This window comes from Zeugodacus cucurbitae, chromosome 2 (genome assembly GCF_028554725.1).
Source record: "Zeugodacus cucurbitae isolate PBARC_wt_2022May chromosome 2, idZeuCucr1.2, whole genome shotgun sequence".
In the NCBI taxonomy this organism is placed as follows: domain Eukaryota; kingdom Metazoa; phylum Arthropoda; class Insecta; order Diptera; family Tephritidae; genus Zeugodacus; species Zeugodacus cucurbitae.
In genome coordinates this window covers 55,813,811-55,839,770 of record NC_071667.1, presented here as the reverse complement: position 1 = coordinate 55,839,770, position 25,960 = coordinate 55,813,811, and the positions used below count along the sequence as shown (strand labels likewise).

The window sequence follows — 25,960 nt, the reverse complement described above, 5'->3', positions numbered from 1 at the left end:
AAAGAAAGAGATAGATCTAGAGAGATAGAGAGAGAGAGAGATAGAGAGAGAGAGAGAGAGAGAGAGAGAGATAGAGAGAGAGAGAGAGATAGAGATCGGATAGGGTGAAAATTTAGTTTAATGTAAATTTAGATCGTGCTAGAACAAGGTTCACATGACAAATATCTCAGAAACCCAATTAATGATCTTTCATACTAACGTATTTAAAATAAATCTCTCCAAAGTATGATTTGAAAGGGATCTATAACTCCCATATTGCTCTTCCATTAAATTCAAAAAAATTACCAGGAAATATGGCTGTAGATAGAACAGAGATGGGAAAAGTGATCCAGAAAAAGAGATAGGGATTGATATATACAGAGAGAGAGAGAGAGAGAGAGATGATAGGGAGAAAACGATACAGAGATAACCAGCAAACCAGAATGTACGTTCTTTATACTTTATATGGATCTCGATATAGATCTCTTAAAGGTCCCTAATGTAAAAGAAGGGAGAACGTCTCTATGAAAAAATGTTTACAAATGTTTTATATATAATCGTTGGACTCAACAAGGTCATGGTAAATAATTTTCGATTATATTTGCAAAACAAGAACACTTATAATATTAAAGAACAACAAAATGTTGTTATTAATTAAATTCTTTTGCCGAAAAGCTAAATTATTTGCACAAATACCCAACAAAATCGCACGATAAAAGAAAGCCACAAATTCTAGACACAACCACAAGCACTTGCAGTGCACAAAAACAATAACAACTCAGTATATCTAATATATATTTTTAAATTGGTAGCGAAAATTGTTGATAAGTGAGATCATGGGTATGAGGTGAGGGAGCACACGAGTCATATGCGTCAAAAACGGTATAAAGAAATTTCAAGTGGGGAAAGAACGAAAGTAGACAAGTAGAAAGAAGAGAGAAAAAGTGTGATATTAATTAAATTAAATGCATATAAATTGTATTTTTCTTATAATAATTTCAAAGGCGGCACTTTCGTATGTAAAATTGGCATGCTTATAGCATTAACAGTAGTGAAGTGCATAAATTGCAAAAAAAAATTAAAAATTTCAGAAAATCTCTTTCTTCTTATAGAATTAACAGTAGTGAAGTGCAGAAATTGCAAAAAAAAATAAAATAAAAATAAAAATTGAGAATTCGAAGGTCGGTCTTTTGTTGCGACTGTTGTGCGATTTTCACAAAAATGGCGGAATTATTTTATTTGCAACGCTTAGTTTATTAATGAAATAATGCCAAGGTTTACTATATGCATATCAAATACAAATATACATATACAAAAAAAAAATAAACAAAAACAAAAACAAAAAAATGTAAACATAAACATTTTAGCATGATTCATATTTAACGAAAATAATTTTGCAACAAATATGTATGTCGCACCACAAATTTCCCCCACTTTTCACTTGAATGTCGTGCAAAATATTAGCCACGCTAAGAAAGCATAGAACCTTTAACATGCGACACCCTGCTGGCGTCCGCTAACTTAACACCATAAGAAACGTGGTGAATCATGTGCCAACTAAGACACACATACATACAACAACAACAAACATGAATTACAATTGTCACACTCAGCACAGTGACAAAGCCAAAAGCAGACTTAAGAATGACGTGTAAAAAATTCCTTATTTTAGCATTTCCTGGTTTGGCTGACGTTAACCCCACCCCTTCCTCTCGGCTAGCGCAGCAGTTAGTACACTAGGGACAATGCAGCTCAAATTCAACACAAAGTTGGAGGAAAAAGTGTGCGGCAGCTCACACTTGCAGCCGCGTGAGCTGGCGCCAGGCTTTGAATATTCAACACAATAGCTGTGTGTATGTTTGTAGGCGAAAGCGAAAGTCCCAAGTGCACACAAATCACACTGACTGTCTGCCACATGCCACCCAACAGCAAGCACCACGCTTGCAACTTCTCTCTCTCCACCACTTCCTGACTGACACATGTACTGCGCTTAACTAGCTTCCTTTTGTCTTTTAGTAGAAATTTACAACGCACTCTACAACAACTACACAACAACAACAACAACATTCGCAGCAGCAATTCAATCGCTAAACACGCCTGTGTCCACCTCTCTCTCTCTCTCTATCTCCCTGTCCTGCAAGAGCACGCGCAGCGCCAATGTGTCTACGATTGCAGGCTGCAGGATGCCCATTTTCTTTGTGTGCACATTTTGCTGTCTTATACCCCCCACACACCTCCTCTCTTCTCTAATGTATCTAATTTATGGCGACTGGCTCCAATACTTGTGCAACTTTTGACGCATTGTTCAAGTGAATGGATGCAGTGCGAAGGGGTCCTGCTGGCAAAGGACCTGCTGTCACTCAACTTACTATTTTACTTATATATATTATATATGAACACTTATATAAGTATACATATATACTGTTTGCCTGTCTAGCTTCCAAGTGCAGTCGCAGCGTCGGCGTGGCATCAGAGTTTCGCAATTTATTTGCAAAACATTTCACACAAGTTTTGCTTCACTTCACAATTTCTACATTATTTCAATATTCCCTGTCTATTCGCCTGCTCTATTTTATTTATTCTATAATTTGCCTTAAAATTTCTTTTGCATCTCCACAGAAAACAGAAAACAAAATGGCCGCCACACTGCCGCCAACGAAGCGTGCACTGCCGTTACTTGTATATATGGGTGTGTGTTTGTTCTCTCGTGTATAAATGGCAAAGTTTGGACCAACGTGCAACTGGAAAGGTAAGCGTAGCGAGGCTGATGATTATTTGCGCAACTTTTTGCAATCTCTCAGCACCTTCGCACCGTGCCGCCCGGGGGTAAACGATGGCAGGCGGCCAAGATTTTGTTGTGTTTAGTTGGAAGCAAGTCACCTTCCCACTGGGGCTTTGCAGAAATTAAGTTGATTATGAAATATTTTTGCTTCTAATTTTAAGTTAAGTGACAATAAAAACAATTCGGTTATGCCATTTTCATGCGAAAGGTATGCAGGTGAGCTGGTGGAACGATTGTACTCGTAAGTAGCACAACTAAATAAAGAAGAGAATAAAGGTGAAAGCAAATAGAGAGAAAATCGAAATTTACTAATCATACTTATATTTATTGAGCACTTGCAACTATTATTGGCAATCTGAGCTGAGTAATTTTTTAGAAGTATTCTATAATTCACCATAGAAAATAAAATTTTATAATTTTTCTGAAAAATAGTTCACTTGAAGGTAATTCAAATAAAAAAATATTTTTTAATTATTTTCGGGTCTTAGCACAGATCTTCAACGAGTTGTAAGGAATTAAGCTTAATAAATAAAGAACGAGGAAAGAAAAAAAAGAAAAAAAATTAAAGTGATAAACTTCAAGTTGTTGATGTGACATGCATAGGCTCATCATCCATGAAGCAGACCAACTCAAGATCTATTACCCGAATTTTTAATCTAAATTAATAGCGATTTCTTTATATCATGTATAAAATGGAACAAACATTCAAAGAGGTATTGCAGCATATGTCAACATTATACATATAAAAAGGCAGAATTTTTTCGAGAAAGAAAACTCGAACGAATCTTCCTTCATAAAAAAATGTCACTATACTCTCGCAACAAATGTTGCTAAAGAGAGCATTATAGTTTTGTTCACATAACGGTTATTTGTAACACCCAAAACTAAACGAGTTAGATATAGGGTTATATATACCAAAGTGATCAGGGTGAAGAGTGGAGTTCAAATCCGAATTATTATTCTTATACTTATTCTTGGCACCATAGGAAGGTAGCTTTCGGTAGAAAATGAGCAAAATCGGACCACTGCCACGCCCACAAAATGGCGAAAACAGAAAACACATAAAGTTCCATAACTAAGCCATAAATAAAGCTATGGAACCAAAATTTGGTATGAAGGATCGCACTTTGAAGGGGCATATTTGGATGTAATTATTTTGGGAAAGTGGGCGTGGCCCCGCCCTCTACTAAGTTTTTTGTACATATCTCGCAAACCAATAGAGCTATATAAACCAAACTTCCTGCAGTCGTTTTTCCACTTCCTAATACAGTCCAAAAATGAAAGAAATCGGATCATAACCACGCCCACCTCCCATACAAAAGTTAGGTTGAAAATTACTAAAAGTGGGTAAACTCACTAACGAAAAACGTCAGAAACACTAAATTTCACACAAGAAATGGCAGATTAAAGTTGCACTCATATTTTTTTACAAAATGTAAAATGGGCTTGGCGTCGCCCACTTATGGGTCAAAAAGGTCAAAAACCATATCTCAGGAACTACTCGACCGATTTCAATGAAACTTGGTTTGTAATAGTTTCCTGACATCCCAATGATATGTTGTGAAAATAGGCCAAATCGCTTCACAACCACGCCTACTTCCTATATACCAGAACTTTGAAGACGTTCTGAATCGTTAACTTTAGAATATATAAAGTAAGCACTAGTGAAGATATCGGTGCAGAACTTTGCACAAATACTGTATTTATAGTGTGGCAGCCCCATTCTAAAAATCGCCAAAATCGGACCATAGGTTTTTAAGGCTCCATATATCGAACACGAGGACCTCGGTGCCTCTAACTTAATATTATGGTTTCCAACTTTCAATGGCCTTTATACAATATATATGACGAATATTAATTATATACTCGTAATATAAATAAAGTTAAATAAATAAATTGCGAGAGTATAAAATGTTCGGTTACACCCGAACTTAGCCCTTCCTCACTTGTTGTATTTTATTTTAATTTTATTTTATTTTATTTTATTTTAATTTAATTTTACTTTATTTTATTTTATTTTACTGGCAAAGCAAGAATTTAATTGAAAATAAAAATAATAGGAAGACCTACAAAATTGTATCAGAGTAAACAAAGGTGGAGCACTATTTTCAAGTACTACTTGAAAATTATTGAAGCAATTAATACAATAACAACAACAATAACAATCTAATCTTCCTCTTTGCGAACATGAAACAGATTAACTGTAAACAAGAGTTATTGATATTGGCATTCATGTTCGGCAAAGCGTAAAGAATCTGTGCAGCAATGTGTGGAACGTATTTTATACGTAATGAAAAAAATAATATCACGATAAAATATAATAATTGCAACAATGTGCAAAAAGAGGAACAAATAAAATAAGACAATACAAAAGTGTCAACACTTTTAAGAAAATACAAAAAAAAAAAAAATAAATAAAAATAAAAAAAATAAATGAAAATAAAAATAAATAAATCTTAAAAAATTATAAAAAATATATAAAATATATCCTCTACTATTGGCAACCAAGTCGTTGGCAGCGATCAATATGAAAAGTGCTCACGCATAAGCATGCAAGCTCATTCATATCTGTGCAACATCACACTTTATTGAATGCGAGTATGTATGCAATGACAGCTAAAGCGCCAAGAGGCAGCTACGGATATGCATAAGTCCATATATAGTTGATATACACACGGAATTTTATTTTATAATTGTTATTGGACTTGTTTGCGTGCGCTCACTTAGAACGGCAAACTGTACACTCGTACGCATGTGATCAAAGCACACACCAGGCAGTATATTTGTGGCTTCGTTGTGGCAAAATGCAATAAAACTATTAACAAGAAATAGAAAATAAAGAAAAAAAAACACTCACAATTTATAAGTGCGCCAAACCTAAGCGCACACAACGTAAATACTAGATATATACATATACATGTGCTTGAATTGCAGCCAATAAGAATGAAAAGCATACACAAGATGGCGTAAAATAAAATCAAGACACTCTGCCATTAGCATTGCGAGCGCAATGAGCAACACGCACGCAACGCATGAATTAAGCGAGTATGAAATAGGCGAGAAAACAAAGCAAAATCGAGGAAATATTGATGCGATGTGATGCTGTGCTGAAATGCACAAAACACAAACAAAAAACAAATGCGTGACAAATTGCAGCTACCGCAAATGCTGCGCCATTGCAACCAGCAGTGTAGACAGAATGACAGGTTACGTATACGCAGTGTAGTGGCCGATGAAGGTGAGAAAACGAATTGGGAAGGAGTGTTTAGTGGATGCCAAGGAGGAGTGGATGTGTAATTATATAAAAATAAATGTGTACACATTTACATAGATATATATATATATATATATACATACATACTTATAAATAAATACATTTGCATATATGTACATATGTATGTAAGTCTATAGGAGCTCTTTTGCACTAACCAGATTCAATGATTCGCCATGTTGTTACTTGCAATTCTATTGCATGGTGTTGTTGCTGCTGGAAAATCACAAGCAAATTACAACAATCAGCACTTAGCATGCATGAATTACTACACGCAAGTGGGACTGAGTGTGTGTGTACGCACTGATGCTGCTGCTGATGGCATTTGGCATTTTGCACCTTACCTACTGCGAACAACAACCAGATAAATAAACAGGCAGCAAGTGAAATCAAATGCATTGCAAATTGCACAACATAAACTTAAGAGCAACAACAACAAAGAAAGAAAAAAAGCAACAACAACCACACCTCAACTTCGATGAGATCAGCGCGAAGGCAATGCTGCCGCTGTTGTTGCTAGTGTTGTTATTGTAATTGCAATTTCATTTGCATGCTAGCTGGTCGTTTTGGTCGCCACAGCATAGGGCTGGCCAGGCCAACCAGGCAGCACAGAGCTAATGCAGCATCGCGGTGAGATGCTGCTTGGCACAGGCTTGTCCGTACGCTGCAATCGCATGCAAATGACGGCAATTAAGCGTAAATAACAATAACAACAACAAATATAAGATAAGTACACGCACATACACACACACGCACACACACACATGCGCATAAATTCACTTGAAAATAGCGAAGTTCAATCACATTTGAACTTTTCAATGAAGTCGATTTTAATGAGAAACCGCAGAAGCCTACAGAAAGTGAAGTTAACGCTGAGCACGAACAACATTTACACGCAACCATACTTACATACATACATACATACATACATATATGTAGGTATATATTTGACTTGGTACTCATGTCAGTTGGCATGTCATTACTGTTTGTTGGTCGCTCAAGTGGACCTTATCGCGCAGCAGAATTGCAGCTACGCCTAATGCACACACACGCACAAAGCATGCGCTTACGAAATGCTATCGAACGGCACGAAGCACATTTTATAGACAGTCGTTGTTGTTGGTGCAATTGACAGTAGTAATGCTGATGAGTCAAGTATGAAGGAAATGCGTTCAATGAAAAAGATTTGATGATGATGATGATGACTACTTGAATTACCAGTATGCATGGCTTTAGAATTTCTAAAGAACCGGGTAGCATAAGATTAGATAGATATTTATTCAGCGCATTTGATATGAAAAGTAAACTTGGCAAGCAAACAAAAACGCTGGATAGTATTACAATGTGATTGATGACACGCACTCCATGTTTGAAGGGGTGTTACTCCAGATTAGAAGAGGTAAAGCTACTGTTGGAGGGAATTGCTTAACCATTGAGTTCTGTTGAGACGGTGGGAGAGGAAGTTATGGTGTAAAGATAGCTAAATATTAACATATTACATATTTGTACTGCTAATCGTTATTATCGATTTCTTGAATTTGCCGAGGAGTTGCTTGATTAATAAAAAAAGTCCACAAAAAACGGCGTCGACTATCATACGTCATTTTTGATGCGCTTTGGTAACCGTTTCAACTAGCAAAAACAAAAAAAAAAAGTGAATTTCATCAAAGCAGTACCGAAAGTGAAAGCTTTAAAAGCTCTTTCAATTGATTTTTGATACTTAAAAGCTAGTTTCGAAAATTTTATTTAGTTATAGTCACTACTACAAATGATAAAAAAAACATAAATCATATCAGATGATCGCCGTATGGAAGTTCGACAATGTAAGCTTTGCAAAACTGATCAAGTTTGGCGAAGAAGTTGACAGACTGAGGCTAGGAGTTAATATTCTAAGTAATATCTTGAACTAAGTTACAATATTTGAAACAAATAAAGCTTGAAAGCACTGAAAAACCAACTCAATTTAAATGAAAGCTTATTCAACTCCGACTAATAAGAGTATATGTTGTGCCCACGGTTCTCGTTATACCAATATTTTCCATATCATAATTTTTACTTTAAATTAAATATGTGTGACCATAAAAGATACAAAGCTTTCATATGTGAAAGCTCGAAAGCTCTTTAGGAGATGACATTTTTAAAATGCAGTTTATAAAATATGTATGACTATAAAAGACGCAGAAAATTTGCAAAGCTTTCATATGTGAAAGCTCTTTAGGAGCTGACATTTTTAAAATGTAGTTTAGAAAATATGTATGACTAAACAAGACGCAAGAAATTTGAAAAGCTTTCATATGTGAAAGCTTGAAAGCTCTTTAGGAGCTGAAATGTTTAAAATGCAGTTTATAAAATATGTATGACTATAAAAGACGCAGAAAACTTGCAAAGCTTTCATATGTCAAAGCTCTTTAGGAGACGAAATTTTCTAAAAAAGAAAAAAATTAACGCCATTATAGTTAAATAAAGCTTTCACATTCCCTTCCCCCAAACCATTTCAACCGTGTCCTTATTTTAACATATTTATTTACATATATATAAACATGTATGTATAAGCGCATCTACTCCGAAAGCCATCTAGCTAGCGAAGTACAGTGCTGTGCAGTTCAATGCACTTCAGCCGAGTTGGCCTATATTATTGACATATGTTTTTATGTGTAGTACTTCTTCTTGTTGTTGTGGTTGTAAATATGTAGTACGAATACAATAGCTTTGTTGCTGCCTTTTTATACTGTATACTTATAGTAGGTTTTTATGTTTGAATTTTTAGTTATTTCAATTTCTTTTCGCGTTTGTTTAGTTTTGACTCTTTCACAAGTTTTAGCGGTAATGCACAGCCAACATGTGTCCACAGCTAACGCAAATGCAATAAAATCGCGCGGAAAAAGGCAATATGCATGCATAACATATGTATGTATGTACAAATATAGATAAAGTGAAATGGAAAATAGTGAATAGCAAAATAAACATTGAAAAAAAGAAAATAAATTTCTGCGAAAAAAGTGTTAAAAATAGAAAATGAAAATTTGCAACGCAACTGTGTGATGTAGGCGCATAAAAATGCGTACCATAGCTGTTTGTATGCCCCTATCTATATACATATGTAGTAAGTATGTATGTATGCATGTATGTTGCATAAAGTGTATGCCAGCATTGGAGTTGCGCGCCAAAAGTTGCATGTTGGCGCATTTTATAAAAATAGCAATGTTTTGAAATGTTTAGAAAATTGCGAAGACTACATGAAGATGCGAGAAAATATACGCCAATAAGTAGATAAGCATGTAAATGCACAACCGCAATAGCAGCAACATATTTGCAACATATATTTGCACGCACACACATACATATGTATGCTCATGTGTAACTGCATGTGCCACGCTCGTTGCATCGCCTAATTTCCCACCTCTAATTGCCGCTGGCAATTTGTTGTAGCAAAAATGCTGTACTTTGCCTGCCATTAGCGGTTTGCGGCTATAGCTGCCACTGGCTGATTTTTTTTTTTATTTTTTCAAAAATAAAACGTAAAAAATATGGACATGAGCATTATGGCAACATTTTTATGGCCAACATTTTTACGAATGTAATATATTTATATATTTTTTGCTTTTAAAATTATGCTTGTGCCATATTTTTGATTTTTCAAACCAGATTTCAAGCTACTGAGAATTTTGTTTCTAATATTTGAGTATCATACCAAATAAGTAAGACCAGAATATCAACGATCTTGATAGATAAGGAATTTTCGTTAAAAACTTAGAAGAACCTATAGTGAATAATGTATATATCTTGAAACGACTGCTGCATTTTTCAGTTTCTTCAGTTTCTTTACCAGAAATACCTCAGTAGTATGCGACTTGAACCAGCTTTTCCGAAAACTTTTAAGGGGTTATACCAGTGTGACATTTTCAAAAAATTGTTTTTTTTTTTTATTTTTTGCTTATTCGGTAGTTTATACTTTCAAAAATATCCCGTGAAAGCGGTAAGATCGTATCTTGAATAGTTTTTGAATGGCAGGATTCTAAATATCGCCCGCTCGATGGTATAAGCAGCAATAGTCGAAACTTTAAACGCGTTTTTCTCCAAACGACATTTCTCAAAATTGCTGTCGATCTGAACGATACATTGACCGATCGACTTCTAATTTAAACTGAGTAGTCTTGATTGAAGACATTGAAAAAGGACCATTTTTTACCTTTAAAAACGATTTTTTTTCGGAACTGCGCCATTTTTTCAATTTTTGATATTTTTCAAAAATCGTAGGTCATTGTATAGGAAATATATTTAACTTTAATAGCCTTTTTGAATTTTTTTGTTTCCGGCTGAATGGAATCATGTTAGGGAACTTTTTCTGACACCTCCGAAGATAGCATATAATGTTTATTTTTGATAAACAAATTTTTGAAATGTAGCTGAAAATGTTCCTAGATTTAGGTTTAAAGATAGTTCAAATAATAAAGTTTAAAAGAAGAGACTCATTCTGAAGAGCAATTATAACCATACTTTCTACCGAAAAACGTCAGTGACTTCGCTTATTTTTTGATCGGAACGAACTATCCCGTTCTCCCTTCCTCTCTTTCTCTCTTTATTTTACTCTCTCGAGCAGTTCTTATATCCATTAAAGCGAACACTCGAATTCGAAGTAATAAACTCATATTTTAAATTGGAATACGATTGTCAAGATTCATCACAATTAGTAGCTCAGTATTGAACAGAGAAGACTTCAGTTCAATTATAGATGTAATCAAGTCATTCCAAGTTTCAAAATAAAATAAATTGTCCACGTAATGGCTTTCACGAACTTTATAACTCTTTAAATCCGATCTTTTAGGTTTTTGATGTACTATAGGATGCACCGTTATATAAGAAAGCATATTTTTTAAATACAGGCTAGTATTTGTACTATGTACTATATACCCTCGTTCTATGCAGTCCGAACCTATATTTTCTTACTTATTTATTTTATATGTACCATCTCCCTTAATGTAGATTTTTCAGTTCTCAAAGTTCGGTTCATTCGTTGACCAATTGAATTGGCAGCGCATAAAATAGAAGTAAAAACACAAAATAAAAAACAAAAATTTAAATCAAACAGCATAAACTAAAAGGGAAACATCGATGAATGCGTTGGAAAGAAAATGCAGTGCATTGGAAATGTTTTCCACTGTTTTGTTGTTTGTTTGTGACTATGCTTCTTTCGAAAGCTCCGTGATTCTGATGTTGCTTATTTTTGTATTTTTCTTTTCTATTTGTTTTTTGAAATGAATTTGCTAAAGCAAAGATCGCTGATAGCACGATAGTTCGAGCATTCGAGCGTTGAATGCGGAAGCAATAATTTTCACACTTTTCGTCTTATTTTTAACACACAGTGTTGTATTTAATTTTGGGAGTGACAAAAGTAAGTGGCTAAGAGGCCAATACGAAATAGGGTGGGCCATCACAACATTCAGTTATGTAAATTTTCAAAAGTGGAAACAGTTACGTAAAGTGCATTACGACAATTGAAAAGAGTTATTTGAAGCAAAGAGATGTTCATATATTTTTAAATTTTATATTATTAAAATATATATATTTTTAGTGTATAATGCCACTTATTAATTAAATTTTTTATTAATTTTCCTGAAAATCTCAACACGAAAATCCTGAAAATCTCTCAAGAACTGCAATTAGTATGCTGCATACTTTTAAGCGTCGAAGGAAAAATTTTAATCAGGCTACGTTATATTCTTGCGAGAATTTTTTTTTGGTAGGGAATTTCGTTTAAATTTTAAAATATCAAATAATTGATTAAGTTAAAAAGGAAATATAATAAATATTAACCAATTTCGCAACAAAATTTCTTAAAAAATTAAAAAAAAAGTATTTATTTTTCTATGTTCTAATTGAGCTAATGACAAATAAAGACTAATTGTTTGAACTTTGCTGGCACTGAAATGCAATTACGAAACTTTGAACCTTACTATAATTAGTTTTGGACCTTTGAGAACTTCTGAATGTACGTTACGATTTAGAATTTTTAAAACACTGAGAAAAATAAGATTTATTTTAAAATAATATTGAATTAAAATTGATTGAGGGACTATAATATGTAATACTACATATGTAATAATATAGCTAAAAAGTGAGGTTTTCCTGAAATTCGGAACTGCTATAATTTCCAAACCCGTTATAGAATTATTTTAAAAAGCAAATATTTAAAAAAAGCTCGCTTTCAATTACAAATGCAGATTTCCGAAGTTATTTAGATCACACTCCTATTTATTTTCTTATCTAAATCACAAAAATTCCACACTAATTCAACAACAAATATTATTTATATGACTGCACGAAATCTTTCGCGCGAAGAATTCTTATTTTTACAATAACAAGCTAGTACACAGCGCTTTAATTTCCGTAAACAAGCAACTATAATAAATCTTACACCACAACATAACAAATATACTAAGCACCAAAAGACACCTTAAACTATAGTAATCATAAAATGGATTTAACCTATTAGGCCAAAGTACATTTTCGAGACTTAAATAACAAACACTTATGCAATTTATGCTTGCATAAGGCTGAGAACCAACGACCAAAGCAACTGATTAATAGACGCTAATGAAGAAATCATTTACGAATAGATGATAGCGAACAAGTGGAGAAAAAAAATATACAAAATTGAATAGATAGCAACAAAAGAAGAATATTTTAAGACATTCCACGCGTGTCTTAAAATTTTCTTCTTTTGAGAGGGAGACTTTTTTATATTCCTTACAATATATAAAAAAAAAATGGTATAATAAAGAGAAAAAGGGAGAAAAAATATATAATAAAAGTGGAATAAAGTAGACCGCCACACATAAATGTTATGTGGAAATGTAAACAAAAATGCGCCGAAAATACATTTTTTAACAGTGAATTACATTAAAAAAATGTTTACACTGGGTGGAGCTTTTTCCATGAAAAGCTGGTGTGTTGGGCAGCAATTGGCAGCAGTTGTGTAGGTATATATGTACATATTTTTTGAACATTTCTATGTTAGAATTTGTATTTTTATTTAATTTTGAGAATTTATAAAATTTCGTACGACTCATTGTAGCAAATATTACTTCACATACTATGCTTTGAAGACTTCGGCTTGTTGAAGAGAACTCATAAGTATTTTAAATTTTTTTTTTCAAATTTATTAAATTTAATTTTTACTTTTATCACTTAAAACTACATATATTTAAAAAAAATAATTCCATATTTAATTACCAATTACGTATAACTGTGGTTTACCACTAACCACTATTTTTATGCTTTTGTCTAATTAAATTATTTAGCTGCTCATCAGTATTTGCTGCGTCGTTCGAGTCGTTTACAATATATTTTCTTTATATTTTTTTTCACAGTATATGTAACAATTATGTACACACTTAAAACGACGTTTCACTGTATTTACTATAAGAATACAACAAAATACATTGGCACAAAGTCAAAGGTTTTCATTTGCTGGTACATACAGCTGTTTCACTGTTCACTTTAATTTTTTATTTATGTGTATTTAATAGCACATATAGATTTTTGAAACACTTCACGTATACACTTGTTTAGTATAATTTTAAAAAAATTATTTTTTCTTTACATTTGCTCTAATGTAAATATTTCATAGGTACTTTGCACTGAAATTCACAAGGTCTGCTGCTGCTGAAGTTTCAATTTCCTTCGATTTATATGCTCCAACTGCGTCATACACTGCGAAGGATGATACCAGACAATTGCTTATTGTCTAACGAATTTTCCGTAATTTATAGTATAGTATTACTACGGAAGCACTGAGTTGTACGGAGGCATAAAAACAATAATTTCGAATATTTTTCGAAAACAATTTAAAAACACAAAAACGAAATGTTTAAAAATAAAAGAACAGTTTTTAATAATATCAGTCAACGGCACGGAAAGTCGCGTATTGGGGAAAATCACGCGTCACACATTTTCACAGTTCCACAAGCTCAAGGAGACTGAAGCCGAGTCAGCTAACGAATATACAGCAGACTCGTGGAAATTGTAGCAGCACACACACAGGCAGGCAGGCATACATACAAACACACACACACACATACCGAGTAAAGTACATAAAATAAGTCACACGATGTGATGGGCATATTGTTGCTGTTGTTGGCTGTGGATTCAATTGCCTGTTTACATAGAGCCAAAGAGCTAATGCTTACAGCAATGTACTGATGCTGGCAATGCTGTCGCTGCATTGCAATGTTGTTGCTTGCATACGACATGTTGTTGTTGTTGTTGTTGTTAAATATACTTATGCACTTTAATAAACAGTTTTATGACATTTGGACTAAATTTCAAATATTGTTGTTGTTGTTTCAGAAATTATTATTAATGTTGTTGTTGTTGTTATTATGGAAAATATTGCAGAAAAGCAAGAAGTAGCCAGAAATTAACGGAAATTAAACAAAAATTACATGTATTTTTTTTATTGTTGTTGTTGTTGTAAGGCGTTAGTAGTGCAGAGCGGGCGGTGCATTGCTGACTGTCGTTTGTGGAACCAAAATGTGGGTTGACCGAGACTTCTTTGTGCTTTCGAGCGGCATAGAGCGCACCTAATGAGTGCGTTGGCATGACAGAAAGCTAGCAGATAGAGAGCGCATAGCGCAAGAAGAATTTGAGGAGCATAATGACAGGCCCAAGAGAAGTGTCTAAAAGCTCTCGTTTCCTTAGTTCGTTTATTAGAGCATTTGGAAGCTGGTGAAATATTTATAAAGTGATTTTTTATACAATTAAACCACGAGTGTGTACACAAGTGAGTAAATTTTGATTAGCACTTTCGAGGCAAAACTTTGATTAGCACACATAAACCCACACACACACACGCACACTCAGTAGCCGCCAATGAAAGTCATTTCTTAAGTAAACAACACTCAAGTGGATGGTAACTGTTATCTGTGGAACTTAGAAAAAATGTTAGATGAGCAATGCATATTATGACACGTACATACATACATACATATATGTACATATATATATATACATGTATATATATACACAAGTATACCTACATAACTACCGAGCAAAGACAGCTGACTGATAAAGGCATTATTAGTCGGTTAGAGCACACCGCAAAAATGTAACTGATAATTAAAAGCAGATAATAGCATGTTGTTGTTGTTGATGATGATTCGAAAAATAACAACAACAACAACAAATACAAAATAGATAGTGAAAATATGAACAACAAAAACAAAAAAAACAACTTTTACCTCACAAAATAAGAAAAGAAATAAATAACAAGAGAGAAGAGAAAAGAAAAAAGAAAAAAGAAGGCAGGTACAAAATGGTTTAGACAACTAGAAAAATATTTTTAGAACAAAAATACAAAAATATTATTGAAAATAAAAAAATAAAAATAAAGTGATTAACAAACAAAGCGCAGCTGGTTTTGAATGCCAAAGAAATTGTTTTTCTTTGACGCAGAAGTCTTATCGCTCAAACGAAGATGCAACGGCAAGATGACTCGAGTCTATAAGCAGTATATGTAAATACAAAAACAAATATTTGTAACAATAACATGCATATAAACCGTATTATTAATTTACACACACACACAGAGCATATGCACTTTCCGCTTCAACTTTTGTATTGATTTATATGCAACCCTAATGACCCAAAGACCACTTAAAACATACTTCAGCGTATATATATATATGTACATAGTATGTGAGTACATATGCACGATAAATGCCAGCCTCCAAGTATTTCCTTTACTTTATTACATAAAATTTGTATATACAAAGCGGCAAGTGCGTTATGACAGCACTTAAGCACATCTGTTATAATAATTATGCCTACAGAGGCAAGATTTCTAAGGAGAATAAAGTAACTAAAATATGATTTAAATAGCTATAGCGGCGAACAATGTGCGCGCACACAACAGTAGCACTTGCCTTTATCATTAGTGTTGTTGTCTGACTGCCTGCCGACTTGCTATAGCGCATGCGCACACGCTCATAAGGACATATCTGGTGCGCTGAGCAAATGCAGCCGGACGCAAACACAAACAACAAAAATTACACGACAACAGACTTAACACATTTGGGATTTCCGCATGCATTAAAGCAGACACGCTCAAGTGGTGAGGATAATATGCTACTGATGGAGGTCCTTAGAAGTCGCACGAGCATCTGAATTGACACGCGCCAACGCCAACAGTGGTGTGCGTAAAAATGGCACCAGATGGAAAACAATAAGAGAGTAATCAATGAATTTGTATATAATTTGGTTCCAGGCGCTGATTTTTCATGAGCCTGGGTAAAATACAGTTTGAAAGCGAAAATTAGGAGAAATCACCGAAATAATAGCTATCTGCGATTCGCTAAGAGAGTGCCGAATCGAACACATTATACCAAGAAATTTATTTTTATCAACTTATGGGCTTCGAGAAACGTTATTGGCATTTATATATATGTATTTGGCGTACGAACCGCTTTAAGCGATTATAGCTGAATCCACCAGAGCGCGCCACTCGCTTTTCCTTTTTGCTTTTTGGCGCCGACTGGAAACACCAAGTGAAGCCAGGTCACTTTCCACTTGGTACTTCCATCGGAGTGGAGGTCGTCCTCTTCCACGGCTTCCCCCAGCGGGTACTGCATCGAACACTTTCAGAGCTGGAGTGTTTTCATCCATTCGTTTTAATGATCTAGACAGCGTAGTCGCTTTTACTCGCTGTCAATGTCGTCGTATAAATCGTACAACTCATCGTTCCATCGTCTGCAGTATTCGCCGTTGCCAATGTTTAGAGGCCCATAAATCTTGCGCAAAACCGTCTCATCGGATGTTTTCATTGTCCACGCTTCAGCGCCATACATCAGGACGGGAATAATGAGCGACTTGTAGAGTTTGGTTTTGGTTCGTCGAGAGTAGACTTTACTTTTCAATTGCCTACTCAGTCCAAAGCACCTGTTGGCAAGAGTGTTTCTGCGTTGAATTTCGAGGCTGACATTGTTGGTGTTGTTAACGCTGGTTACCAAGTTTAGTCGAAAGTATCGACGACTTTAAAGTTATGAGAGTTGGCATACGTTTTCTATATTTCTTAATAAAAAGAAGTATTGTCATCTGCTCTAAGTTTGGTCTAATATTAGTAAAATAGAACTTGGTTGCATTGTAGAGTGCGGTTATACCACTTGAAAGAGTTACCCATATACCTTATTATTTAACTTTGTTCTTTTTATAAAGAGAATAAGAAAACAGCGAGTAGAGAGAGCGGAACGTTGAATCGATGACGGCTATGCTACGATTTTGCTATTTTCGGTGGAAAGATTTATTCATATATGGAATATAGTTTGTGAAGATTTCATAATAACTGCAATGGATGGACGGCATATAGACTTTATTTGTAGAAAAGGGTGCTATGATTTCAAAGAGAGATCTTAAAGATTTAGAAATTCCCACTAATCTCAGGTAATAATAGTAGTTTAAATAAGCTACTCCGAAAAAGAAGTTATCATATCTCAGTAAATAGTTTCCGGATAGTTTCTACCTGTATAACAGGTAGTAAATGAACATGTTTATTCATGTTTAGAACACTTTTGTGGGAAGCACTGAGATCTAACACCATTTGCACCATGAACTGTATGCAATTTACCTTGAAAATTTAGCATAAAATGTCTTAATGAAGCATGAAATTACAAATATTTCGTTTAATTGAGTTGAACAAAAAATTCTCGCAACGGTATATTAAAAACTATAAAAAATATTGTATAAATATATATGTATTGCATAACAAAACAATATATTATAGCCACCACTGTACATTTATGCCACTCCAGTGGCTATGTCACACATTGGCTGTCAAATACGTTTGTCTTTTATCAATTCTATGTAATTTAAGAAGTCACAAGGGACTTTCGAAACATGCACCAACACTTGTATAATTAGATAGTGCATAAGTACCGTACGAAAACATGCAACACTTGCTGGGGGTCCCAAAAGACAGATGTGCCGGAACGCCCCAACGATTCGATAGAGCCATGCTTCACTTCTGTAGTTTTGAACTGCTGACACCAGTATTTTGTTGCCGTTGAATTCATTTTCTAATGAAATATTTAACGAAAACATTGTGCCATGACTGCAGTCACACTTGATTTAATAAGCAAATAATGCATTCGAAATAGACATTTGTGCTATAAATTCTTTCGGTGCACATTTATAGCACATAACTTTTTCATTACTGACATTTGATAAATGAAATTTATTGCTTATTGGTTCTGGTGTCGCATGCGTTAAGGAATTTATGTGAAATTTCATATTTAGTTGGTCATAATTAAAATTCATTTATGGTTTTAAAGTATTAGCACTGAAGGAAGGGTCTGAAATATTTATAATAAAGCAAGTCTGGAAACTATTTAGTAAATGATAATATTTTATGACTCATTTAATATAAATAAATAAATCGATTTTTAATGGCAACCAATAAATAATTGTTTTCGAACATTAGTTCGAAAAATTTCGAAGAAAATCACTTCGAACATTAGTTCGAAAAATTTCGAAGAAGAAAATCACTTCGTCAAATATGTATTTAAAACTTCGAAAAAATTAAAAATAATAAAGTTTATTTATACCGTTAATAAAAACTATAGAATCATGAAATCTGATTCGTTCCACGCCAACACGCATGGCAACTACGTGGCGTACTTAGCGCCAAGCAACAAGAAAACTCGCGATATTCGCTACCAAAAAGCTAATCGCAGCAAAAACCGATACCAAATATTCAAAAATTAATATATATACAGATATACATAAATATATGCAGTAGTTATGTACAAGGAGGTATGTACATATGTACATTCTCATATCTGCAAATTGCAATAGAACAAAAAAGTGAAGGTCATGTGCTACAGATAAGTACGAATGCGATCTGTTATTGTCTCTTCAAATATACATATATACAAATATATAGCGATATGTATGACCACTTGTATTTATAAGCATTGGCGAATTAATTTCAATTAACATCAATTGAAGCAGAAAACCGTTGAATAACTGAATGCACGATCATTCATATGCACTTAAACGGTCGGTACTACTCACCAAGAGCTGTCAGATTACGCGATTATCTGCTATTCTCACACACTACAAGTATTTAATAGGTTTACTTGAATATGCACTGTCCGTGAAATAAACAATAACGGACAAATGCCAGGTTGAGGTCGTGGGTTGAATAAGAGCACAAAAAAAGACTGAATGTAAGAACAAAAAAATTGGAGATGATAAAGCAACAGAGAACAATAAGTAAATCATATAAATATATGGAAAATACTTTAAATGTAATCATTGTAGAGAGCATCTCATTCTGCGAAGCTAAGAATCCATGAAAAAAACTTTCAATTATATTACTGACCGTAGCCCTTTGCTTCCACGCGGAGCCATGGGACTCTATAATATATATTTTTAACGGCGGAATTTTGGATTACGCATGACGTTTAAGGAAGGTTCGTTAAGAGGATATCTCACAATGTGTTTTCATACAAATTATAGGCCTTTAAGTCAAAGTCATACATATATTAGAATCTTCTACACCATAGTTGATAAAATCTCCTACACATGAAATGATAATTGAGATTATTTCCAAAAATCAACATAATAACGATATTATTATATTCTCGAAAATGTTCTTAGATAGTTCTATTAAAATCGCTCAGGTATTATATTTGGTTATGAAATGTGCTCGGCTGTGTAAGCTGACGTTGAGCAACACCAAAAGCTCCATTATGATTGGGAAGGATCTGGGAACCAACATTAACAACATTGTTATTGCTCGAAATTCAACGCAGAATCACTCTTGCCAACAGGTGCTACTTTGGACTGAGTAGGCAATTGAAAAGGAAAGTCCTCTCTCGACGAACAAAAATCAAACTCTACAAGTCCCTCATCATTCCCGTCCTACTTTATGGTGCAGAAGCGTGGACATCCGATCAGGCGACACTAGGAGTTTTCGAGAGAAGGGTTTTGCGGAAAATTTATGGTCCTAAACATTGGCAACGGCGAATACCGCAGAAGATGGAATGATGAGCTGTACGATTTATACGACGTCATTTACAGAGTTCAGCGAATAAAAAGACAGCGGCTACGCTGGCTAGGTCATGTTGTTCGAATAGACGAAAATGAAAGTGTTCGATGCAGTACTCGCCGGAGGAAGCCGAGGAAGAGGGAGACCTCCACTCCGATGGAAGGACCAGGTAGAGAAGGACCTGGCTTCACTTGGTTACCGATTGGCGCCAAACTGCCAAAAGGAGAGATGTGTGGCGTGCTGTTTTGGACTCGGCTATAACTGCGTAAGCGATGTCTACGCAAGTCAAGACGAAGAAGATGAAATGTGCTATATGGATCTGTTAACGTCATTAGATCCCCATTTTGAGTGGTTATTAAGGATCAGAAACCTAAAAACATTGGAGATCGTTAATAAAGAGCTTTGTAACTAACGATGGAACTATTTTAGATTTTTAGTTTTTCAAATATCGAACCAAACAAAACTTCAAAAAACTTTTTCTCAGGACTGAGAAAAAGAAATCTTTAATAAGCACGACAAACTTTTGACAACATTAAACGGCTTCAGTTCATAATAATAAGAAAATGCTGTGAGATAAACTAATTTTGGGAAAACTTTAGAGCCGTATTTTCAATGAGTAAACAATAAATTCAAGCCTTAAATTGTACGAAACTGTATTTATAGATATCTACTACATTACTTGATACCAACAAAATAACACATGAAACATTATTGCAACTCTCAATTGCTACCCGCCTTAAGGAAGACTACTCCAAAGAGGTCATTAGTTATTGCTCGTTAAGTACTATGACTCACACACCAAGCCGTTTTATTGCACTTTATTTACTGCATTAGCTTGCAACACGACCTCCTGCTTGCAGCAGATAATTTCGATTTTATTATTTTTATTATTTCAAATTTTCGCCATAGCTGAGCGCAGCAACAAACATTTTAGTACGTGGCAAGTGGCGCCATCCCATGTGGCAAGAGGAAACGCAGCGAATTTCTAGAAACTCAATTAACGATAAGCGCGATGCTCAACATACGCATACACACACACTCATACACCATATAAAAATAAATCGAACAATGTAAACAAAAAGGAAGCTGCATTTATATGGAATAGACATTGCGGGAGGGAGTAACGATAAAAAGAACAATTTTATGCGAGAGCAATGAGATGGTGGTCCTGTTACACGCTTTGGCCAAAGACAATTGTGGCGAAATGCATTAACGGCTTCGCAGAAGTGGAGAAGTGTAAAAGAGTTGCCTGCAGCAGGAGGCCTTTGAAGACGCTGACACTTTGGATGCTGTGCAGACGCCACTGCCAACCATAGGCACGGCGCTAAGGTGTGGTGCGTCAAGGTGGTGGTCCTACGACATCTTACTAAGTACGCATTAACTGCTTGCAGATACATATACACACACATAACTGTACATATACCACAAACAAATTTTGCAAATCTTGCACTTTGTACTCACCGCTGTCGCCGCCAGTGGGAGGTAACCGAGAGCTAAATCAGCATTGCGGCGACTCAATGCAAAGCAACAACAACATGCCCACAAGTGACAGCCAACAAATATTATAAGAATAGAAGAATACCAGATTCTCATCTCGTTGCGTGTGTGTGTGTGTGGCAACAACAAATTATTGCGCTGCATGTGGAACCCAAGCGCCTAAGCACACATAACCTCAAACACTCACTTGTGGGGCATCATTAGTCGTGTTCCAGAGAGCGCTGATGAATTTAATGTTATGTTAAACTCTTATGGGAGATTATTTTCGTGATTTGTTTGTGTTTGTGCGGTTTCAACGTATTACATTCTATTCGATTATAATTGGTGTGGCAACAATTTGAAAACACATAATAATGCAACGCACTTCAATCAATACGCCTAAAAATATGCTGTATTATATTAAGAAATATTTGAAGTACAAATTGAAAGTGAAATCACACATTTTGGAATTGTTTTTGAGTGGTATACGCTTTTTTTAAATACTTACAATTTGAAAAACTAAAGTTTTGAAAAAGAAAATATTGGAAAATCGATTTTGAAATAATAATTTTTGCTGAAATTTGAAGTATGGATTTTAATTAGGGGTATTCTTCTAATAATAATTTCTGAAACTTCTCTATATACATACATGTTTCACAATCAATTTTTGGAATTTCATTTTCGAAAAACAATTTCGATTATGAAAACTATTTTTAAATAATATTATTTACATGATTTACTTATTTTTTATACCTGGAACATAAGACTGTCGATCCGATAATACAATCTTCGAACTGATTCAATCCCCATTATACATATGTATGTGAGTTCTCTATAGGGTTCTTTTAAATCATACCAAATGTCATAAAAAATATCAAGATTAACTGCCATACTTTTCGCTACGTTTTTAATTTATCTCAAATTTTACTAATCAAACAAAGTTTTCCTGGCTAATAAAAAACATTTTAGTTGTTTTATTTCCGATTTTGAAATAATCTGAACATCTTTTTGGAAAACTAGCTATGAAAGCATGTATTTATTAAAAAAAATACCTACAAATATTTACATACATTAATTGTACTAATTAAACGTGTCTTTGTATATATGTACATATGTATAAAATATTAATTAAATATGTATTTGCCACGCACATCCGCATGCGCATAACGACTAATTGAAGTGTCAGGAAGAAGTATATTTCAAATTCCATGATTACACCATTAACTGGTTGCGTAACACAGCCCGTGGGTTACTTAAACAGTTGTTGTTGTTGCTGTTGTCCATGATGGTATTTTGTTGTTAATATATGCGTAAGCATGAAATATGTAATGATGTTATCGCCGTCGCACAGTTATCAATCGCTTGTGAAAGGAAATCTTTCGAGCCACTACACATGGTCCATCATAGCACTATGTGGTTGAACAACTTTTTACTTTCTGAACACTCTTCGTTGGCAGTTTATTTTATATGATAACATTCATATGCGGAACTTTGAGGCATTTTATTTATGAAGTTAGACTTGGTATTACTTATAAAGAAAACAAAATATCACAAAAAAAAAGATATTCTTTCTTGCTATAGAAATTTTCTTCAAATTTTATTAGTTTTACAGAAAATTTCATGGGAGGCAAACAAGCGATCTATCAGCTCATAGAGAACATTGTTTTCATTTCTCAATTATCTACTTAATAACCCTTATATAAATGAAGTCATATACATACTTTTGTATTAGCTGCCATAGATTTTATTGTATAATTAACTCTTCGAATCACACTTGTTTCATTGTCTCCTCTAAAATCCTAAGAATTTAAGAATGCAAATGCATTACATAAATACAAACCTACATACACTTGTGGGAAATGAGTTTCACTTCAAAGAAATCTTCTAAGCAACTCAACAATAATCATTACATTTCTCTATACACATCTTCATAGTCACAAAATATAAGGGAGTTCCACTCATCGCGAGTTTTATACGCCCTGTTTACACTTTGAAAAATGAAGAACCCCACAAGTGTCTTACAAATAAACTTCGCTCAACATGTGTAATGTGATTTTAAATTGCATAGCTAGTGTTCCAACCGCAAATGTATCATTTGCTCAAAGTAAAGTGTTTTTGACAGCTGTTGGTAGGGGTTACAAATGTTATGAGAATACCCGAACTAATTAGAAAATCAGAGGGAAATAAACATTTCCCCCTTTCACATTTTATTCTCACAGGCAACACGGTGTTGGAATTTCACTACAATTGAGTTCATAATATGATGAAACATATTTTGTAGATGATTGGGAAAATAATAAAAATAAAAAAATATAACATTTATTTTAAAAAAACTTCTTTCAAAAATCAGTACCTCAATATAGTGAAGTCAACAGTGGTATAATTTACTTGCCATTTAATTATGCCAATTTATTGCCTTTATACCATTTGCTTGTTCTATTCGTTGCGCTCTGAATATAGGGTAAAATCCTAACATCTGTTTCCTTACTTACTATTTATGCTGTCAATACAATTATTATAAAGAGATTATTTCAATGAAATTCAAAAAAATTTCTACTTTTCTTGCAAGCCAAACGGCTATAAACCCAAATGTGTCCCCACTCACTTAAACGAGTGAAACAAGTTCCATCATACGCGGTGACACTACAAAGCTGCCGTGTTAAATATCAAATAACAAATGAAATTGTTGCAAGCGCAGCTTCTATTAATTGCATTTCTCAACTGAAAGCAATCAACTTGAACATCTTAAGCGCCAAAACCAGATCAATTTGCCAGAGATACAGGAAAATGTTCACTGATATGCAAAATGGCAACTGTCACATGCGGCACACGCAAGTTTTTAAGCGCTTTAACGATTTTATTTTTAATTTTCCAAAGTTTTACAATTTATTTCGTGCTTGTGGCAGGCAATGCAATGAGGTAGTCGATTGTGCGTCCGATCGAAGTGCAAATAGGCAATGAAATCTAATAAATTTTAACTAAAATACAACAACAAATGCAAACGCCAGCGACAGGCAATTACACCAGTCTAACATGTTTTGCGGCAATTTCGGCAAATTGCCGTTATTTATTGGCATTGGCAGCGTTCGATGCGTACACGCATGCGCACAGCCCCACAGCCGGGAGTCTGCCCACAGGCGTGCCACTTTAGCAGGCCCGCCTTTCCAGCCGGCAGCTTGCCACAAATGCGAATTTTACACATCGTAATACCGGTATAAATGGCGGTCAGACACGCCAACCGCACACAACAGCAACACCGTTAGTTAGCGAGGCGTTAGAGCGTTAGAGGGCGGGCGAACCGCCATAGGCGCTGCAACAAGACAGATTGTTTGGATTGTTTTTTGGGAAAGTATTCCGCATTTGAACGCATTAATCGCGGGCCTACGATTATTTACAGCTATTTAATAAATAACAGCAACAATAACAACAATAATGGAAGCAAATGTAGTAGCAGCGATTTGTGGTGACACTTTCACTGCGGCTTTCAATCGGGCTTGTGCGATGAGCAGGCGTTGTTTCGGACGAGTTCGCATTAAACGCATTCACTTGCTATAAGGAAGTGTGTGCTAAAGTGTTTGATTAATTTTACAAAAGCATCCTTGCATCCTCGAACTCTTTAACACTCTTGAAATTGAGCAGACTCGCTTAGACTAGCTATTGTTTACAATTTCTTTTTATTTTTAGTTGACAAAGGATTATTGAATTCTCAAGTGGCTTGTGGACGCTTGTAAACCACCACAGAGTTTATGCTTCGAGGCGATTGTCGCATGTATGGGGTCTTCTGTACGTATGTACGTGATATATAAAGTAAACTGAAGATTTTTTCTTCTGATCTTATATAAGCAAATATATATCCATATACATTTTTGTTTGTTTGTATGCAGTTCATATGACAGCTTTGTCATTGTCAAGTCACATTTGTTGTAAGAACTGAGTCTCTACAAAGGACAAGCTGACAAGGCACAGACTGAATTGCAAACTGGTCACTTCAAAGCTAAACAAAATATGTAAGTAAAAAGTTCCATGGCATGATTTCAAGGTCACTTTTGTATCGATCTTTCACATTAAAGCTGTTCTTAAAAAAATGGTTAAAGTTCTTTATTATTCTATAAAAAAAAATTAAATTAAATAATTACTTCTCTAACTCAAAATAGCCATAACATTATATCTGAAATTGTAATTTATTTCCCTACTAAATTACATTAAAAACTTTCACCAATTTTTTCAACCTTATAACTGGTATTACAAAAATGCACGTTCTGTAAGGATAGTGTTTCGCGCGCTTTGGTCAACTTATGGTCTCATTAAATGCCCATTTCTGGCTCAATTGGTATATAAAGAAGCAAAATTGTCGTATTTCGGACGAAGAGCAACCTGAAGAGATTCAAGAGCTGCCATTTCATCCAGT

At 34.5% G+C, this 25,960-nt stretch overlaps 1 protein-coding gene and 1 long non-coding RNA gene across 4 annotated transcripts in view; one reads left to right on the top strand and one right to left on the bottom strand.

Annotated features, from left to right (window-relative positions):
• Nucleotides 1–14,024, bottom strand: part of LOC105209491 (probable serine/threonine-protein kinase DDB_G0282963) — a 34,116-nt gene extending 20,092 nt beyond the window's left edge. For 2 of the 3 annotated variants that reach the window (XM_011179904.3, XM_011179905.3), the window contains exon 1: nt 13,266–14,024. The gene's annotated coding sequence lies outside the window, so the exon portion shown is untranslated. The remainder of the gene's footprint in view (nt 1–13,265) is intronic. The other variant, XM_011179906.3, reaches the window with a different exon arrangement.
• Nucleotides 14,025–14,578: 554 nt separating this feature from the next.
• On the top strand, nt 14,579–25,956 carry LOC105209492 (uncharacterized). Its single transcript, XR_851589.3, has 4 exons — nt 14,579–14,814; nt 25,237–25,343; nt 25,437–25,559; nt 25,824–25,956. It is a non-coding gene; the product is annotated as an uncharacterized LOC105209492 (long non-coding RNA).
• Nucleotides 25,957–25,960: the final 4 nt, after the last annotated feature.